The sequence below is a fragment of the Choloepus didactylus genome, chromosome 14 (genome assembly GCF_015220235.1).
Source record: "Choloepus didactylus isolate mChoDid1 chromosome 14, mChoDid1.pri, whole genome shotgun sequence".
NCBI classification, from domain to species: Eukaryota; Metazoa; Chordata; class Mammalia; order Pilosa; family Megalonychidae; genus Choloepus; species Choloepus didactylus.
Genome location: NC_051320.1, coordinates 9946645 through 9963599, shown reverse-complemented (window position 1 = coordinate 9963599; position 16955 = coordinate 9946645). Strand labels below are relative to the sequence as shown.

Below are 16955 nucleotides of genomic sequence, written 5' to 3'. Positions count from 1 at the left end.
ATTTCTGTAGGACATAGATATGGCTGTGATTTTCATTTTATTTATACTTTTCTGAACTTCCAAAACCTTTTTATACTATGAAGATGTACTTTTATAATAGTAAGAAATGATATTTATAAAAAGCACCATAATAATACTTTGTGGTCATGGGATACTGATCATTGAGAAGGAATTAAGAATATATTGAAAAGATATTTCTCCAACACTTGTGGATGGTTATAATCACAATTAAATGGCTACTAAATAGATATGTAAAAATATACATTTATATATATAACATACCTTAGTTACCCTGAAGCACACTCATAATATTAATAAAAAATACAAAATTTCCAATAGCAATTTGTACTGTTTGAATGAATAGTTTTTCATTAATAAAAATTTAAGTCTTATTTTGAAGAATATGCAGTCAGATATTTGAAGACTGAGTTCCAAGCAAATTAAAATCTAGAGTAATCACTGTTTCTTAGTTTGGTGCTGCTATAAATTTTGAAAATTATTTTTCCTTGGGCTGGAAGGAAATTTATAGAAGGAAGAAATCAAAAAATGGAAATATAAAACTTATGTTACTTGTCATGGGGAAAAATAAGCCAATTATTTGGGCTTTCAGTTACAAAATCCTTTTGATTTGTTAATTCTTACATCTCAGTGATCATTAAGTAGATTACAAAGTTCTCAAAATAAGTAGAAAAGCCACTTCCCACTCCTACCCTTTACCCCCAGGAACCCACAGGGTAGTACAGAAGAATTTAGCCTCCTGCAGAAATGCCTCTTTCTAGTTACTAATTCTTTATCCATTTGTGTGCCAGGCTCTATGTTTTATAACCATGGCCCAGTGGCATTGTTTAATGGTGGTTAAATGCATGGACTCTGAAGACGAATTGCCTTAGCTCAGACTCTTAGTGTGTTACACGTACTATTTGTGTGACCCTTGACAAGCTTGTTTTTTTTTTTATTATTCATTTTATTGAGATATATTCACATACCACACAGTCATACAAAACAAATCGCACATTCGATTGTTCACAGTACCATTCCATAGTTGTGCATTCATCGCCAAAATCAATCCCTGACACCTTCATTACTACACACACAAAAATAACAAGAATAATAATTAAAGTGAAAAAGAGCAATTAAAGTAAAAAAGACCACTGGGTGCCTTTGTCTGTTTGTTTGTTTGTTTCCTTCCCCTATTTTTCTACTCATCCATCCATAAACTAGACCAAGGGGAGTGTGGTCCTTATGGCTTTCCCAATCCCATTGTCACCCCTCATATACTACATTTTTATACAACTGTCTTCAAGACTCATGGGTTCTGGGTTGTAGTTTGATAGTTTCAGGTATCCACCACCAGCTACCCCAATTCTTTAGAACCTAAAAAGGGTTGTCTGTATTGTGCCTAAGAGTGCCCACCAGAGTGACCTCTCGGCTCCTTTCGGAATCTCTCTGCCACTGAAGCTTATTTCATTTCCTTTCACATCCCCCTTTTGGTCAAGAAGATGTTCTCCATCCCATGATGCCGGGTCTACATTCCTCCCCAGGAGTCATATTCCATGTTGCCAGGGAGATTCACTCCCCTGGGTTTGACAAGCTTCTTAATCTCTCTGTACCTGTTTCCTCATTTATACTCTAATTTTCATTGAAAATCATAATACACTCCTTTAACACTTTTATTTATAATGTAAAAAGTACAGTAAGTAGTAGTGGGGACCCAGGACCCAGGATCCCACTCGCTAATTGGGAATGAGGCGCCTGTGTGACCGGGACAGAAATTGAAGGCCATCAGACCTCCTCAAGGAAGAAAGTGTGTGTAGATGGAATCAGAAATAAAGCGTTGAAACTCCCCTCCCCTGACCACTGTTGATAACAAACCTGCAGACCCCTGAAGTGTCACAAGGCTTTGCTGAAACTCTGTTCTCATACCCTATGTACTGTCTTTGTCCTAAACTCTTATAAGCTCCCCTTTCCACTCCCCATCCTTGTAGAATGTGAATTCCATTTTCCAGCCAGCCATTGCCAGGAAGAACTCTCCTGTCCGTAAGTCTTAATAAACCCACGTCTTGTGCTGTGCCTGGTGTGTTTTATGGTCTTAGGCTATGCTGACCCAAGCCCTTCAAGAGCTGGGATGGAACAGTAGTAAATGATCTTGTGCTTTTTTATGTTTCCAATTGAAATGAGGAATGCATCTGCATGTCTTTGTATTGAATTTTCAGGGATGGTATTAAAAGCAATAGTCCACTCCAGAGTCTGCTCAGCCAAGCTCTGAGTCATTGATCACCCTGTCACTGATCACCCTGGCTCTCAAGCATGCACTCCTTTCACTGGTGGATCCACCCACCATTGTAGGCCAATATTCCAATATGGAGCATGTCTTTACCCTGTTGGAACCCCTACTTCCCACTGGAAATTTGAAGTACTGCCTTTTGATTCTGAACCAGCCTTTGGATGACTGTTTTTGTCTTCTTTGGAGCAAAGGTCTTTTAAAAGTCTGTGCTGATGGAGGTGCCAACCACTTATATGATATCATCAAAGGAGAGTGGGAAAGCTTTTTGCCTGAATTCATCAACGGAGATTTTTATTTTATTAGGCCTGAAGTCAGAGTGTACTATAGTATTAAGTGTTGTGAGCTGATTTCAACTCCTGATCAAGACCGCACTGACTTTACCAAGTGCCTCTAAGGGCTCCAAAAGAACACAGGAGAAAAAGACCCATGGTTGATATGATTGTGACACTGGGAGGACTTGGTGGATGTTTTGATCAGACTATGGCACCTGTGAGCCCTGTTTCAAACAATTGATATCACTCCTTTGCTAATTATAATAATTCAAGAGAAATCTCTCATCTACCTGCTCCAACACCAGGAAAGCACAAGGTGCATGTAAACACTGGAATGGAAGGTGATTGGTGTAGCCTCATATCTGTTGGACAGCCTTGCAATCAGGTTAGCACAGCAGCCTAAAGTGGAGCCTCACCGATCACGTGCTTAGTTCTGAAATACTGGTCAGTACTTCTAATACCTACGATGGATCTGGGGTATGACTCTGGAAACTGATGAGCCGCCCCTCTGGACCACAGCCATTAAAGACTAACCTGTCCACCAGCATCCACGGGACTGCCTCTATCCTACCTCACTGCCAATGATTTATTGCTCAGTAAGAACAGTTCACCTGGGTTTACCAGAATCTACACTTCCCCAGGAAGCCCACTAGCTCAGATAACACAGGCAACATTATAAATGACAGAACTGAAAGGCAAAATCATTATTTGTTAAGAAAGTAAATAAGCTCTACTGTTTTCCATCAGAAACTCACATGAATCATTCCATTATAAAATTCAGTACTGGTTTTAAAAAATAAAAAGCAATAGTCCATTCTATTTTTTGAACTTTCATTTACAATTCTTTCTTCCTTATATTGATGCGATCTTGGTGTCCTTAGGAGCTGTGGTTTACATAAATAAATAAATAAATAAATAAATAAATAAATAAAATAAACAAATGAAGAGATTAACAAGCTATGTCTAATTTCATGGACATCAGTTACACAATCCCCAGAGGTACCACTGACAGTTTATCTATATAAATAGAGCACTCTGGAGCACAACTCCTTGTGCAGAAAATATAACAGACAAATTACAATGTGAATTGGATAGTGTAATAAGCCCTCTTCAAGGACTAGCTGTTATTTAGATCACCTTCAACCACTTTTATTTCCTGTAGATACCCAACCCTTATACATCTTACAAGGCAAGCATTGGCAAACCTTTTCTAAAGGGTCAAGAGGCAGAATCTAGGATATGATGTAGGATGTCCTTATATCACCATTTAAAATATAACCAATTAAAAATGTAATAATTCTTCTTTGCTTGCAGGCCATGGCTGGATTTGGCCTGGGGACCATAATTTTCTGGCCCTTGTACTGAAATGTTATGTCAAGCATCTGAGCCCTCTAACTCACTAGGGTAAAGCATTCTTATTATCATATGTAGGTAGATTTTTTAATTTTCTCAGAATGGGGGAAAAGGTTTTTTGTTGGCCCAGGGTTCCTTTCAGGTAGATTCTATCTTGCACTTGTTTGATCCTCTAATACTAATAGAGAGCAGTGACTCACATGTGCTGTCCATTCCCTTCCTTTCCCACACTCCTATAGGCTACACTTATATTATGAATATAAGGGCTATGATTATATAACAAAGGAGGGTTTGCCAATCACCCTCCCTCTGTCTGGCAAAGGCCCTATCATGTGTAGAATAATATATTGTAAAATGGAGTAAATAAAAATCTAAGAAACTTCAAAAAAAGAATTGTGTCTAAAATAATGAGATAATCCAAAGGAAGGAAGAAACAGAAAATAATAAAAAGGAAACAATAAGCAGATGGGCCAAACAGGAAAAAAAAATAGCAAGTATATTCTCTGACCACAACGGAATTATATTCAAAACCAGTAACAGAAATATATCTCAAAAATCCTCAAACATTTGGAAAGTAAATGACATACTTCTGAGTACCTCATCGATCAAAGAAGAAATCAAAGGGGAAATTAGAAAGTGTTTTTGAAATACTTTTGAATGAAAATGAAAACATAATATGCCAAAATTTGTGGGATGATGCTAAAGCAGTAATAGGTAGAAATTTATAGTACTAAATACTACAATCAAAAAGAAGAAAGTTCTTAATTCAATGGCCTCATCTTCCACCTTAAGAAAGTAGAAAAAGAAGAAAATTAAACTCTGTGTATGTAAAAGAAAGAAAATAAAGATCAGAGTGGAGGATAATAGAATAGAAAACAACAGCAAAGAACAATAGAGAAAATTAATTAAACCAAAACTGGTTCTTTAAGATGATAAACCTCTAGGCAAACTGTCATAAATGAAAGATGTTGACACAATTTCCCAATGGTAGAAATTAGAGAAGTGATAGCCCTAAAGAGTCTACAGATATTATGGATAGTAAACTTACACAAATCATTCCAGATAATTAAAAAGGAACTACTACCTCCTAACTGTCTCTGAGGTAAGCATTTCCAAAACTAGCCAAAGACATTACAAGAAAACAAAATACAGACCAATATCCCACAGGAATATAGATACAAAATTCTAAACAGGATTTTAGCTAATTGAATCCAACACTATACAAAAGAATAATACTTCAGACCAAATGCATTTATTCTTAGAATGCAAAGTTGGTATAACATTCTAAAATCAATCAATCAATGCAATTTACAACATTATAAAGCAACAAATAAAAGCAAAGCCATCTCAATAAATGCAGAAAAAGCATTGGACACAATTCATAATCCGTTTCAGATAAAATTACTCAGCAAAGTAGGAATATAAGTGAACTTTCTCAACCTAATAAAGGACATTTTCAAAACCCGATAGTTAACACTATACTTACCGGGGAAGAGACTGAAGGCTTTCTCCCTAAAATCAGCAACAAGACAAGGATGTCTTTTCTCAATGCTTCTATTCAACATTTTACAGGCTGTTTTAGTTGGTGCAATAAGGAAAGAAGACATAAAAGACATTCAGATTGAGAATAAAGAAGCAAAACTGGCTTCATTTGGAGATACCTTAATTGTTTATGAAGAAACTCCAATGGAAACTTCACATTTGCTACTAGAACTAATAAGTGTTTTTAGCAAGTTTGTGGGATACAAGGTAAATTTTTAAAATCAATTGCATTTCTATATATTAACAATGCATGATCAGAAAATGAATTTTCAAAATGCCATTTTCAAGAGCATTAAACAATATGAACTAGGAGAAAACCTGAGAAAAGATGTAAAAGACCTGTACACTGAAAATTACAGCATATGGCCTAAAGAAATTAAAGAAGACCTAAATAAATGGAGAAATATGTCGTGTCCCTGGGTATAAAGACTCAATACTTTTAAAATGTCAGTTCATCCCAAATTGATTTATAGAATCAATACAATCTTGCTCAAGATCTTAGCAGACTTTTTTTTTGGGGGGGGTGTAGAAATTGACATCCTGATTTTAAAATTCGTTGGAAAGGTAAAGGACCAAAAAAAAAAAAAAAAAAAGAATAAAATTGGAGACTAACACTACCAGATTTCAAAAACTATTATAAATCTACAGTAACCAAGGCAGCATGGTATTGGTGTAAAATAAATAGATCAATAGAACAGAATGGAGAATTCAAAATAAACCCATTGACAACTGCTTTTCAACAAAAATTAAAGGTAATTCAGTGGGAAATGGATAGTCTTTTTAACAAATTATGCTGGAACATTTGGATATGAATTTGCAAAAAACAATGCACTTTAATCCATATTTTGTACTATATATAAAAATTAACTTTAAAATGAACCATAGACTTAAATGTAAAAATCTAAAATTATACAAGATGAAAACAGAAAAAAATCTTTGTGACCTTAGCTTAGGCTGATTTCTTAGATGCAATACCAAAAAGCACAATCCATAAAAGAAAAAATTGATAAATTGGACTTCATCAAAACTAAAACCTTTGCTCTTCCAAAAAAAAAAAAAAATCCAAACATAATAACACTTTTAAACAGAATGAAAAAATAAGCAACAGACTGGGAGAAAATATTTGTAAACCTAATATATGATAAAGGATTTTTATCCAGAATATGTAAAGAAATCTCAAAACTTAACGATACAAAAACAAACAACCCAAGTAAAAAACAATGGGCAAAACATTTAAATGGATGCTTCACCAAAGAAGATAACTGGATGGCAAATAAGCACATGAAAAGATACTCAATATCATTGATCATCAGGCAAATTTAAACCTCTACAAGATACTAAAATACCTATTACAATGGCTAAAATTAAAAAGGCTGATGACACCAAGCATTGGCAAGATGGGGGAAACTGAACTCTAGTAAACTGCTGGTAGGAATGCAAAATGGTACTGATACTTTGGAAAACAGTTTGGTGGTTTCTTAAAAGGTTAAATATACATCAACCATGTGATCCAGCTCTTCTACTCCTAGACGTTTCTTTAAAAGAAAAGGAAACATATGCCTGCACCAATGCTCATAGCAATTTTATCTTCTACCGTGTTTCCCCTTGCAATCTTATCTTCTACCATTTCCCCCCTTGCTTAACAAAAGTGAATTTCTATATTGTCCTTTTTTCTGTACTTCAAAAATTTAAAACTTATTTCTGCCCCCAGGCCTTTGCACCTACTTATCTGCCTAGGATACTCTTCTGTCTGGCCATAATGTAGTTTTTTTTCCCTTGGTTGATAGGTAGGGATTTAAAGTTTTTCTTCACCATTTACTAGCTGAGAAATCCTGCATAAATTACTTAACCACTTTGACCTCGGGTTTTTCACCTCACAGGTTACTCTGAGGATTTAAAAATAATATATGTAAAATGTTCAGAATAGTGCTTTGGAAATACTAAGCATTCAATAAATGTTTGGTCTTATTAATCTTAGGAGAAACGGAGACAAGCTTGAATGACTTTTCCAGAGTAACATGTTAGTGTTAGACCCAGAACTGGAAAGTGTGCCTTTCATCTCCAGTCAATCTGCCACGCTGTTTTTGGGGGAAGATTCAATGAGAATTATCTTTGCCCTGCTGTTCCTTCATACACAGAAGTAAAGCACTGAGTCCAGCTGTGGATTTTACCCTTTACCTAGATATGCTGTGTTTGATGACTACTGATTTTAGGAGACATAGGCAGGCCACGCTGCTAGCGGAGCTCCCTTTCGCTGAGAAAGATGTTACTGGAACTCCCTTCCAGGCTCAGGGTTTTATTGCAAGAAGGAATTCAAGGATGAGATGCGTAGGTATAAGCCACCGAGAAAAGTTTATGAGAAAAGTGAAAGCACACGCTCTAAGGGCTGAGCTCCAGGTGTGCTCAGGACAGACACACACAGCACCTGGTTGGGCACAAGGGTTTTTTTAATCAAATCAAACAAAGGGAGATGGGGTGTGAGACATTAGTATATTTGGCACATTGTGATTGGTGAGTAATCATTCCAATTAAGCAGTGTAAGTAGGCTATTGCTTTGGTTGTCTATACATTCTTGTGATTGGTTAATAAACGTGCAACCCAAGGTTTGTAAGTAAACTATTGCAATAGGCTGAATTAACATTCACACCAGGGATTGTGAATGGGTTATTGCGATTGGTCCATGCCGTGTGGTTGAACAATGTACCTTACTTTGTTCTACCTCCTCCAGTTTCAGGGGCCTAACCTCACCAGAGACAAACTCTCCCTGCACTGAGTCCAAAAGGTGCTTCTGGGTTTGCAAGATGTTTTTCCTGCATCTAACCTGCCACAATATTAGAAGACTGTTTATAGTAATGCTTATAGGAAAATTCAGGAAAAGCAGTACATTTCAAGTCCAATACAGACATTTTGTCAAGGCATTGAAGTTCTGCTTCATGGAAAATGCACAGTAAAACACAATTGAAAACCCTTTGTAGAAATGTGTAAGTGTGATTAAGTTAATGAGTTGTTATAAAATACGGTGAATTTATACGGAGATGTATGAGAAGACAGGGCAGACCATTGATGTTGTCATTTTTTCCCATTGATTTTACTATACTGGGATTATAAACCAAGGAATAAATTCTAACAGAAATGTCTTAAATTAAATGATCAATCAAGAATTGTCCAAGTTAAATCTCTCTCATTGCTTTATTATCTTCCATTTCACGGCCAAGTCAGCATTCAGGTTCAAATATAAAACACTCCTGTGTAGTTGTTGCAATTTTCATTAGAATCTAAACCATTTCTTTTATGAGAGCCCAACGAAAGAGAAGTCCATTAAGTAATCAGCCGATCAGATGCCTTCCTTGAGAAGTTTGACAGTCCTATTGATAGCTAATCTCCTATGTTCACCGTAACATTTTGAACCCAATAGCAAACTTCAGCCAAAAGTGTCAGCATGAAAAAGCTTCTCAATTATAAAGAAATGATCTTTTCCAGCCTTCATGAATTTGTTTCTGCTTTTGATATTTTTGAGAAATTAGTTCCATATTGTCAACAGTTATTTTTCTCTAATATTAATAAATCATGTTTCACTTAGAGAGTGTAAGTTTGAGAGTGAAAAAGAGGAAAGAAACAACTCTGATACTAGTTTATTTTTACAGCTTAGAAAGACAAAATGATGAACACAAATTGGTCAAAATACCACTAAATACGTCTTCACGTTGGAACCCTGTTTGCAGAGAACATCATTAAGACTCGAGAAACAGGAAATGAAGATACTGTTGGCCCCAAAGTGACAGGGCAAAAGTTATGCATAATGCTGCTTTGTTTACACAGATGTTCTTTGGAAGACATTTCACATAATAAAGAAGTTGCAACATTTATCTGTGTTCATTTGTAGGGGGAATAAAGCCACTTAGAGCAGCTTGGTTATTACTGTTTCAAAATGAAATGCTTTGGATGGCACTGAACAGCTGACAGTACTTTCTGATTTCTGCACGCTGTACTTCTGAGGGATGTACTGAAGGAAAACATGATCAGAGCAAAGTGGTCATTGAGTTTATTCATCATATTTTGGGAAGAAACTGAGTTCCTCTACCCATATTAGAAGGTAGATTAGTAGCTCACAGACTCACATAACAGTAGAATTAAACTCCTAGAATATAGTACCTACGTGTACTATGCAACTGCCAACCAAGACAGGACAGATTCTCTATAATTACAAGTTGGTATGTGACTGGACTGTCTTTGGACATTCAATGCTCCTCTGATAGGGCTGCTCATCAATAAAGATTCAGTAGAACTAATACTGCTCATCAATAAAGATTCTGTAGAACTAATACTCTATTTTAAATTTGAATATTCAAATTAATTTGAATATTCTAATACTCTATTTTAATTTGAATATTCTAATACTCTATTTAATTTGAATATTGGGTTTCTTATCAATTGTATGTCTATTTCATCAAACCAGTGAGAATACTTGCAGGAGTTTATAATGGTCCCGTTGAAAATCCAGAGGTATAATTGATTCATCTTCCTCATTTCTTCGGCTAATAGGAGCCTCAAGCAGTTCTCATTTCTCAGTCAGCTCCCTCGGGTGGTGGTTTGATACTTTATTCCTTTAGTTCCCAATGGCCTGGTTAAAGTTCTAGCAGAGCTGTCTAGAGGAAGATATCACCAATGCCTTTTTTCTTTTTTTTTTTTTTTTGAGAATCACTGTCTTGTCTATGAAGGAAGGTGGAGCACATCCAGCAATCATCAAACACCTATAACACGTAAGCAAGGAATAAGGTATCAAGAAGTGTGATAGAGAGAAAGCAGGTGTTGTATAGGACAAGGTAATAGGAGACGAAAAGGGGAAAACTGTAAAACAGTTTTCTTCTCCTGTTGGCAATACACAAAGATATGGGAATGGATAAATTAAGCCTGAGTCAGTTTGTTATGCAGGTTCTCTCAGAATGTTCAGTGTGTTCATATTTATCAGGAAACTCCAAGACAAGTAACAGCAGGCAACATTTTCTAGACTTACTTTACCTGAGAACTCTTCTTTATACAGATGCTTTCAAGGGCCTGGTTTTCTTCAGAACATACTTTAGAAAATGCAAAGCAGAATAAACTGCTATAATAAAGGCAAAGTACTGTTCATAGAAGTCCATTAAAAGGGATTTTTCTGGCCAATCGGGGGAATTTAAGGAAGGCTTCATTGAGGAGGTAGCATTTTAGCTAGTCTTTGAAGCATGTATAAAATGAGGATAAAGACAGTCCAGTTAAGGGAGAGCATCAGCGAAGGAATGAAGTCATAAGGATGCACAGTTTTCTGCAAGCAGTGATCAGCCCACTGATGTTGGGACTTGGGTCCATGATCAATGCAGTAGGAGAAGAGACTGGAATGAGACTGGAAGTTCATAGGCAGCCTTGAATTTGCAATGCTGGGGTGTTTGAATTGAAGCTAATGGGTTGTGGGAGCCTACTGAACAAACCTGGTTTAAAAAAATAGCTCTAGGAGTTGTAAGAAGGATGAATTCAGAGATGGGGACAATTGTACTCATCTAAGAGAAAGATGAGTGGGTCAGAACCAAAGCTTGAAGTAGAATATCAATAGTAAAGATTTATTGATTCTCCTTCCATTCCAACCTGATGACTGATCACATATGCAGGATGAAAGAGTAATTTTGACATTTCTGCACTAAAGGACCAGGAGGACGATGGTGCTATTTATTAATGATAGGAAAAAAGAGAAAGAAAGGAACTATGTGACCAGAAAGAGCTGGAAGATGAAGGGAGTGGATAGTGGGTAGATGGTGTGCAGAAGTGAGAAGTCTATTACTTTGTACTTGTTAAATTTGTGATGGGGAAGTTCCCGGTGAAGTTTTCAAAAGAAGATTGGAAATTTGAGCCTGAAGGTTAGAAGAGAGTTCTGAAGAGAAGATAAAGATTTGGAGGATCTCCTCCTGTAGGCAATACCCAAAGATATGGGAATGGATAAAGTAACCTGTCAGAGATCAATGCTTGGTAGCATTAATTACATATCTCAGAAAGCAAATTAGCAGGTAAAGGAATCAAAAGCATGTCCATCTGTATAGTGCCAGAGAATTAGATTTTTGATCCTGGTATAAATAAGCTTTTTAGAGATAAAGTGACTATTTTTATCCCATAACATAAATCATGGTCAAGTAGTAAGCCCTTAAAATATGATAGTGAAATTTAATCCTAGCTCTCTTATTTCTCAGCCATCTCTCAAAATAAGCTTAGACAGTGAAGATGTTCATGTCAGTAGTAGTTACCTATTGCTGTGAAACAAATTAACCCCTCACCCCAATTTAGTGGCTTAAAACAATCAAGTAATGGCTTAGCTGCATCCTCTGCTTCTCGGTCTCTCCCAAGACAAGGCTGTAATCAGGGCGCCGGCCAGGGCTTTGTCTCAAACGAAGTGTTGACGGGGAAGGATCCACTCGGGCTCACTCACCTGATTGTTGGCAGAATTCAGTTTCTCAAGAGCTGTTTGTCTTCATTTCCTTAGAGGAAGCCCCACCCTTCTGGGCAAGCATGGAGGAAGAGGCAGAGAGAATACCAGCAAGACAGAAATCACAGTGTTTAATAAGCTGGTCTTGGACATGATATACTTTGGTGGTTTGGAAGCTGTTGTGTACCCCAAAAAAGGCCATGTCCTTTGAATTTATTCCTATGGGTACAGACCTGTTGTAGCTGGGACCTTTTGGTTAGGTTATGCAACTGAGATGTGACCCATCCCATTCAAGGTGGGTCTTAATCCTTTTACTGGAGTCCTTTATGAAGGGATAAAACACATACCAAAGCAGAGAGATGAAATTCTGATACGCTCATAAAGAAAAGCCCAAGAGAAGCTACAAGAGGACCCACAGAAGCTCAGAGAGGAAGGCACTGGAATCAGAAGCTGAAGGCAATGAAACCTGGGAGCAAAGGACCAGCAAACGCCAGCCATGTGCCTTCCCATGTGACAGAGGTGTCCCGGATGCCAGCAGTCTGTATTCAGAGTCCAGGTATCATCCTGTTGATGCCTTGAGTTGGACATTTTCATGACCTAAGAACTGTAAATTGTGAGTTAGTAACTCTCCACTGTAAAAGCCAACCCATTTCTGGTATGTTGCATTCCAGCAGCTTTAGCAAACCAAAACATGCACCAACACTTTTTCCATGTTTATTTGCTAGGTGCATGTCACCAGGTCCAGCTCACACTCAGGGGGTGGGGACTACACAAGCCATGAATGCCAGGTGGCAGGGATCAACAAGAGTCATCTTAGAAGGCTGCCTACCATGATGTCTTCCACTGCCTGCCTTTGTAGAGGAGGCTGGCAATAGACGGGTGGACAAATGATGTGGTCTGTGCATGTCAGTCAGCTCTTTCCCCAGCACCACAATACTTCTTCATGGACCCATGAGCAGAGTGGCCTTGGTGATTGAGATAGAGGCCTTGCTGGAGAAAACAATATGGGCTTCTCCATGCCAAGGCTGACATACACACCTTGACTCCTGAGTGCCTAAGCTGCTGACAGCAGGGACAAATGCTTGGCCTCCAAAATGGCCCAATTCTCCATGAGGAACAACCAGCTACCTGGTTGCAGGTTGATTACATCAGACCTCTTCCATCATGGAGGAGAAAAAGATTCATCCTCAACGGAGGTTAACTGTAAAAATTCACCTTTAAGTAACAGAATTTTCAGTGGAACGACTGAATACGGTCAATAAGAGATACAAAGACTAGTGGAACTGTGTTTGTTCTCATTTGAGAGGAAGAGAAAGAACTTACATCTTGTTAGGTGAAAACATAAAGGTGTTTAACTGTTGTTTGGAAGTTTACAGGTAGGAAGAAGGGTGCATACAGCTTTTGAATAACCAAGGTAGATGGTGCCAGTTATCGATTCATTGCCTCTCAGCATCAGATCTCCTCTTCTTTGCCCTGCTTTGTTGTGATATTATAACTGGACCCTGTAAATATTTCTCCTTTGCCTGATGACACAATGTTAGGCTTTGTCAATAGAAGGCCATGGCAAGAAAGGACTTTTCTTTCAGGTTCTACTAGGTTGTTTTTCCCTGGTGCGGCTGCCACACTCATTTTGGTGATCCATAAGGCCATCTCTTGTCTGTGAGCACCTTCCACTGAGTTTCTCTGCCACCAGGAGTTCACTTCCTGCGGATCAGCTGCAGCCTGTGCTCTCCAGTGAGCATTTTCATCACTGAAGGCTGCTGTACTTGAGGCAGCCACTTCTTAGCTAATGAGGTCTGAATACAGCCTTGAGAGGGGCCCTCTTCCAAGTTGTTAGCTTTTTCCTTATTTAATCCCTCTTAGGCTTCCTTTCTTAATTTTCTATTTCTGTATTCCTGAGGGTCCTCTTACCTTTTTAGTTAGTGACCATATTTTTCTAGTTAATAAATCTTAATACTGATTTTTCTCTATTTGACTTATGGCTGTGGATTCTATCCTGATTGAACCCTGAGTGATACAGTTTCTCAACATTTAATCTGCTTTTTCATCCACTGATTGGATTCTTACAACCTTAAGCTTGCTAATGTTCCATATGTTGTATTAAATATTCTCATTAAGCAAAGCACAAATTCAGGAAAATAGCCCTATATACTCCCTGAAGAGCATCACATGTTTGTCAAAGTGGGATAGGAAAGAAAAGATGATGATTTTGTGTTTTATATGTTACTTCCAGGACTCCTTCATTCTGCTGGCTGGCATTTTCTTCCATTTACTTTGGGTTATTTGGTAGCATGATACAAGAGTCACTTCATGAAAAATCATGTATTAAAGAACAAATTTTGCATTTTGGTGATAAAATTCTCCTATTTAATTACCTCATGTGAACAAATTAGCACTTTACAAACGTGCATTGATTTTTACAAAAATGAATGCTCATATAATGATAAATACATCAAGGTTTTCTATTTTAATGTTTTCTCTTAATATTATATGATAATTTTCCATGTTGCTGTATATTTTTCATTATTATAACTTCTAATGGATGCATAATATTCTATGTGAAGGAATTCAGAATTTAGTTGACCCCCACCCTGCTTTTTTTTTTTTTTTTTTTTAATATGTTGCTGGAGATTTTACACAGTGATAGAAAGTACTTTAGATCAGTGTTAATGAGAATCAGAAAAGAATTAAGAGGCAATCTTTTTAACTTCTCACTGAGGAAAATGTGCTGAGAGCTCAAGAGGAATATTGCATCAAAGTATACTCAGAATCTTGCAAATTCATGGTTGCTGAATTAAATAGTAAAATAGTAATAATAATAGTAAAAATTTAATCACATAGCTTCTTCTAAAGTACCTGTCCAACTCATGAGGGTAATTAAATTTAGCCTTTCTGACAATTTTGAGTCTGCAGGATAAAACACACACACACACACATTAAAAGAGAAAACCTTGAAGTTCAAAATTTAGACTAATAAGCCAACAAATCAGTATGCAGAATAAAAATTGCTAAACCCATAGAGAAAGGGGCTTCCAGTTGAGCAAGGCAGTGGCACAAGACATTCCAGGGAACTGTTCCCCTAAAAAATTTTGAGCAATAAGCAAAAACTGGCAGAAACATCTTCCTCAAAACTTGGGAAAAATAGTCAAAGAGTTGCAGTAGCTGGGCAAAGGCTGAATCAAGGAAAAGCAGCTTTTAAAATGGAAGAAGTGTGTGGAGCCCCAGTGTGGTGTAGAGCCTGCCTGCTGCCAGTGTGGGGTCCTGCTCCATAGGGAGCAGCTAACCCCTATTCTCGTACGGGGTGCCTGTATGTCAGTGTCAATGTAGCAGGTGGCAGACTGAAGGACCAAAACAGGAAACTCATCTCGGGCTTGTCCTCCCAGGCAGAGGCAGCTGGCAGGCAGCTAATGCAGCATAAGAAAATAATTAGGACAAAGCAGCCTGGGGCAGAGGATTGCCTGCTTTAAGCATACAATAGAGCATGGGAAGGGTTCTTTTTCATAGGGAGTAGAGGTGGCATTTGGATTCCTGTAAATGGGAGAATTCCTAAGGCCATAAGCAAGCCCAAGACCAGGACATGAGCCAGGCTCAGAAAAGACAGAGAAGACTCTGTGCTTCATATTCCCTTTGGGGTGATTTTTTGACCAGAGAGATAAACTCTGAAAGATAGCAACAGCCAACAACACAGAGCCAATTTGCAAGAACTGTGAAAGGTAATTTTTACACTGTTTTTTTTGTTCTTGCTTTTGTCAGCTCCTGACTCTCAAGGAAATCTCTGTCATAGCACTAGCTGGATACAACTTAGGAAGGAATGGGCAGTTCAAGGACTCAACCCCAGTGTTAACACTTTAAAATATTAAAATGTACTGTGTGCAAAAAAGAGAGAACAAGATAAACAAATAAACATGAAAAGATGACCCATCCAAATGAACAGATTAAAAACCAGAAACCACAAAGACAAGAATTTAGACCTACCAGATAAATAATTTAAAAATATGATTCTTATACTCAGGGAGATAAAGGAAAACAGAGAGTAAGAACTAAAAGATATCAGGAAATCAATGAATGAACAATATGAGAATCTCAGTAAAGAGAACTTTTAAAAAGGAACCAAACGGAAATATTGGAGTTGAAGACCAAAATAACTGAAATGAAAATTTCCCTAGGGGGTTTGTTTCAACAGCAGATTGGAGCTGGTAGAAGAAAGAAACAGTGATCTTAGGGACATGACAAGTGAAAGGATTCAAGTTGATTATTGGAAAGAAAAAAGAATGAGAAAAAGTGAACAGAGGTGAAGAGACTTAAGGAACACCATCAAGCATGCCAATGTACGTGTAATGGGAGTCCTAGAAACAAAAGTAAAGAGAAAGAGGCAGAAGGGATATTCAAAAAATAACTTTAGAAAATATCCCAAATTTAATGAAAAACATGAGTATGCATATTCAAGAACCCCAATGCACCCCAAACAGGATACACGTGAAGAAAACCACACCCAGAAATATAGTCAAACTGTCTAGTGCCAACGACAAATAGAACCGCAAAAGAAAAGCAATGTGTTCCATACAAGGGATCCCAACAATATTTAGTGGTGATTTCTCATCAGAAACCATGGAGCCAAGAAGGCAATGGGATGAAATACATAAAGTGCTAAACGAAAACAATTGCTAACCAAGAATTTTATATTTGGTGAGAAAGTCTTTCAAAAATGAGGGTGAGATTAAGACATTTCCTAGATAAACAAAAGCTTAGGGAGTTTATCACCCCTAACTGGCCCTATAAGCAATGTTATAGGGAGTTTTTCAGACTGAAAGGAAAGGACACTGGACAAAAGATGGAGGAGCATAAGAAATAAAGACCTCTGGTTAAGGTAATCTATGGCTAATTTTAAATGCCAGACTATTGTATTATATATTTTGGTATATAATACCACTTTTTACTTCTTAAAGTTTCTAAAACATAAATATATATAAAGATATACATTGTATATATATATATATCTTTATACAATGTATAAAGATATAATTTGTAACAAGTACAACAAAAGGGTGTGGAGACA

At 37.3% G+C, this 16955-nt stretch overlaps 1 pseudogene; it reads left to right on the top strand.

Moving 5' to 3' along the window:
* Window positions 1–2360: 2360 nt before the first annotated feature.
* On the top strand, window positions 2361–3089 carry LOC119509607 (annotated as a pseudogene).
* The last annotated feature ends 13866 nt before the right edge of the window (window positions 3090–16955 follow it).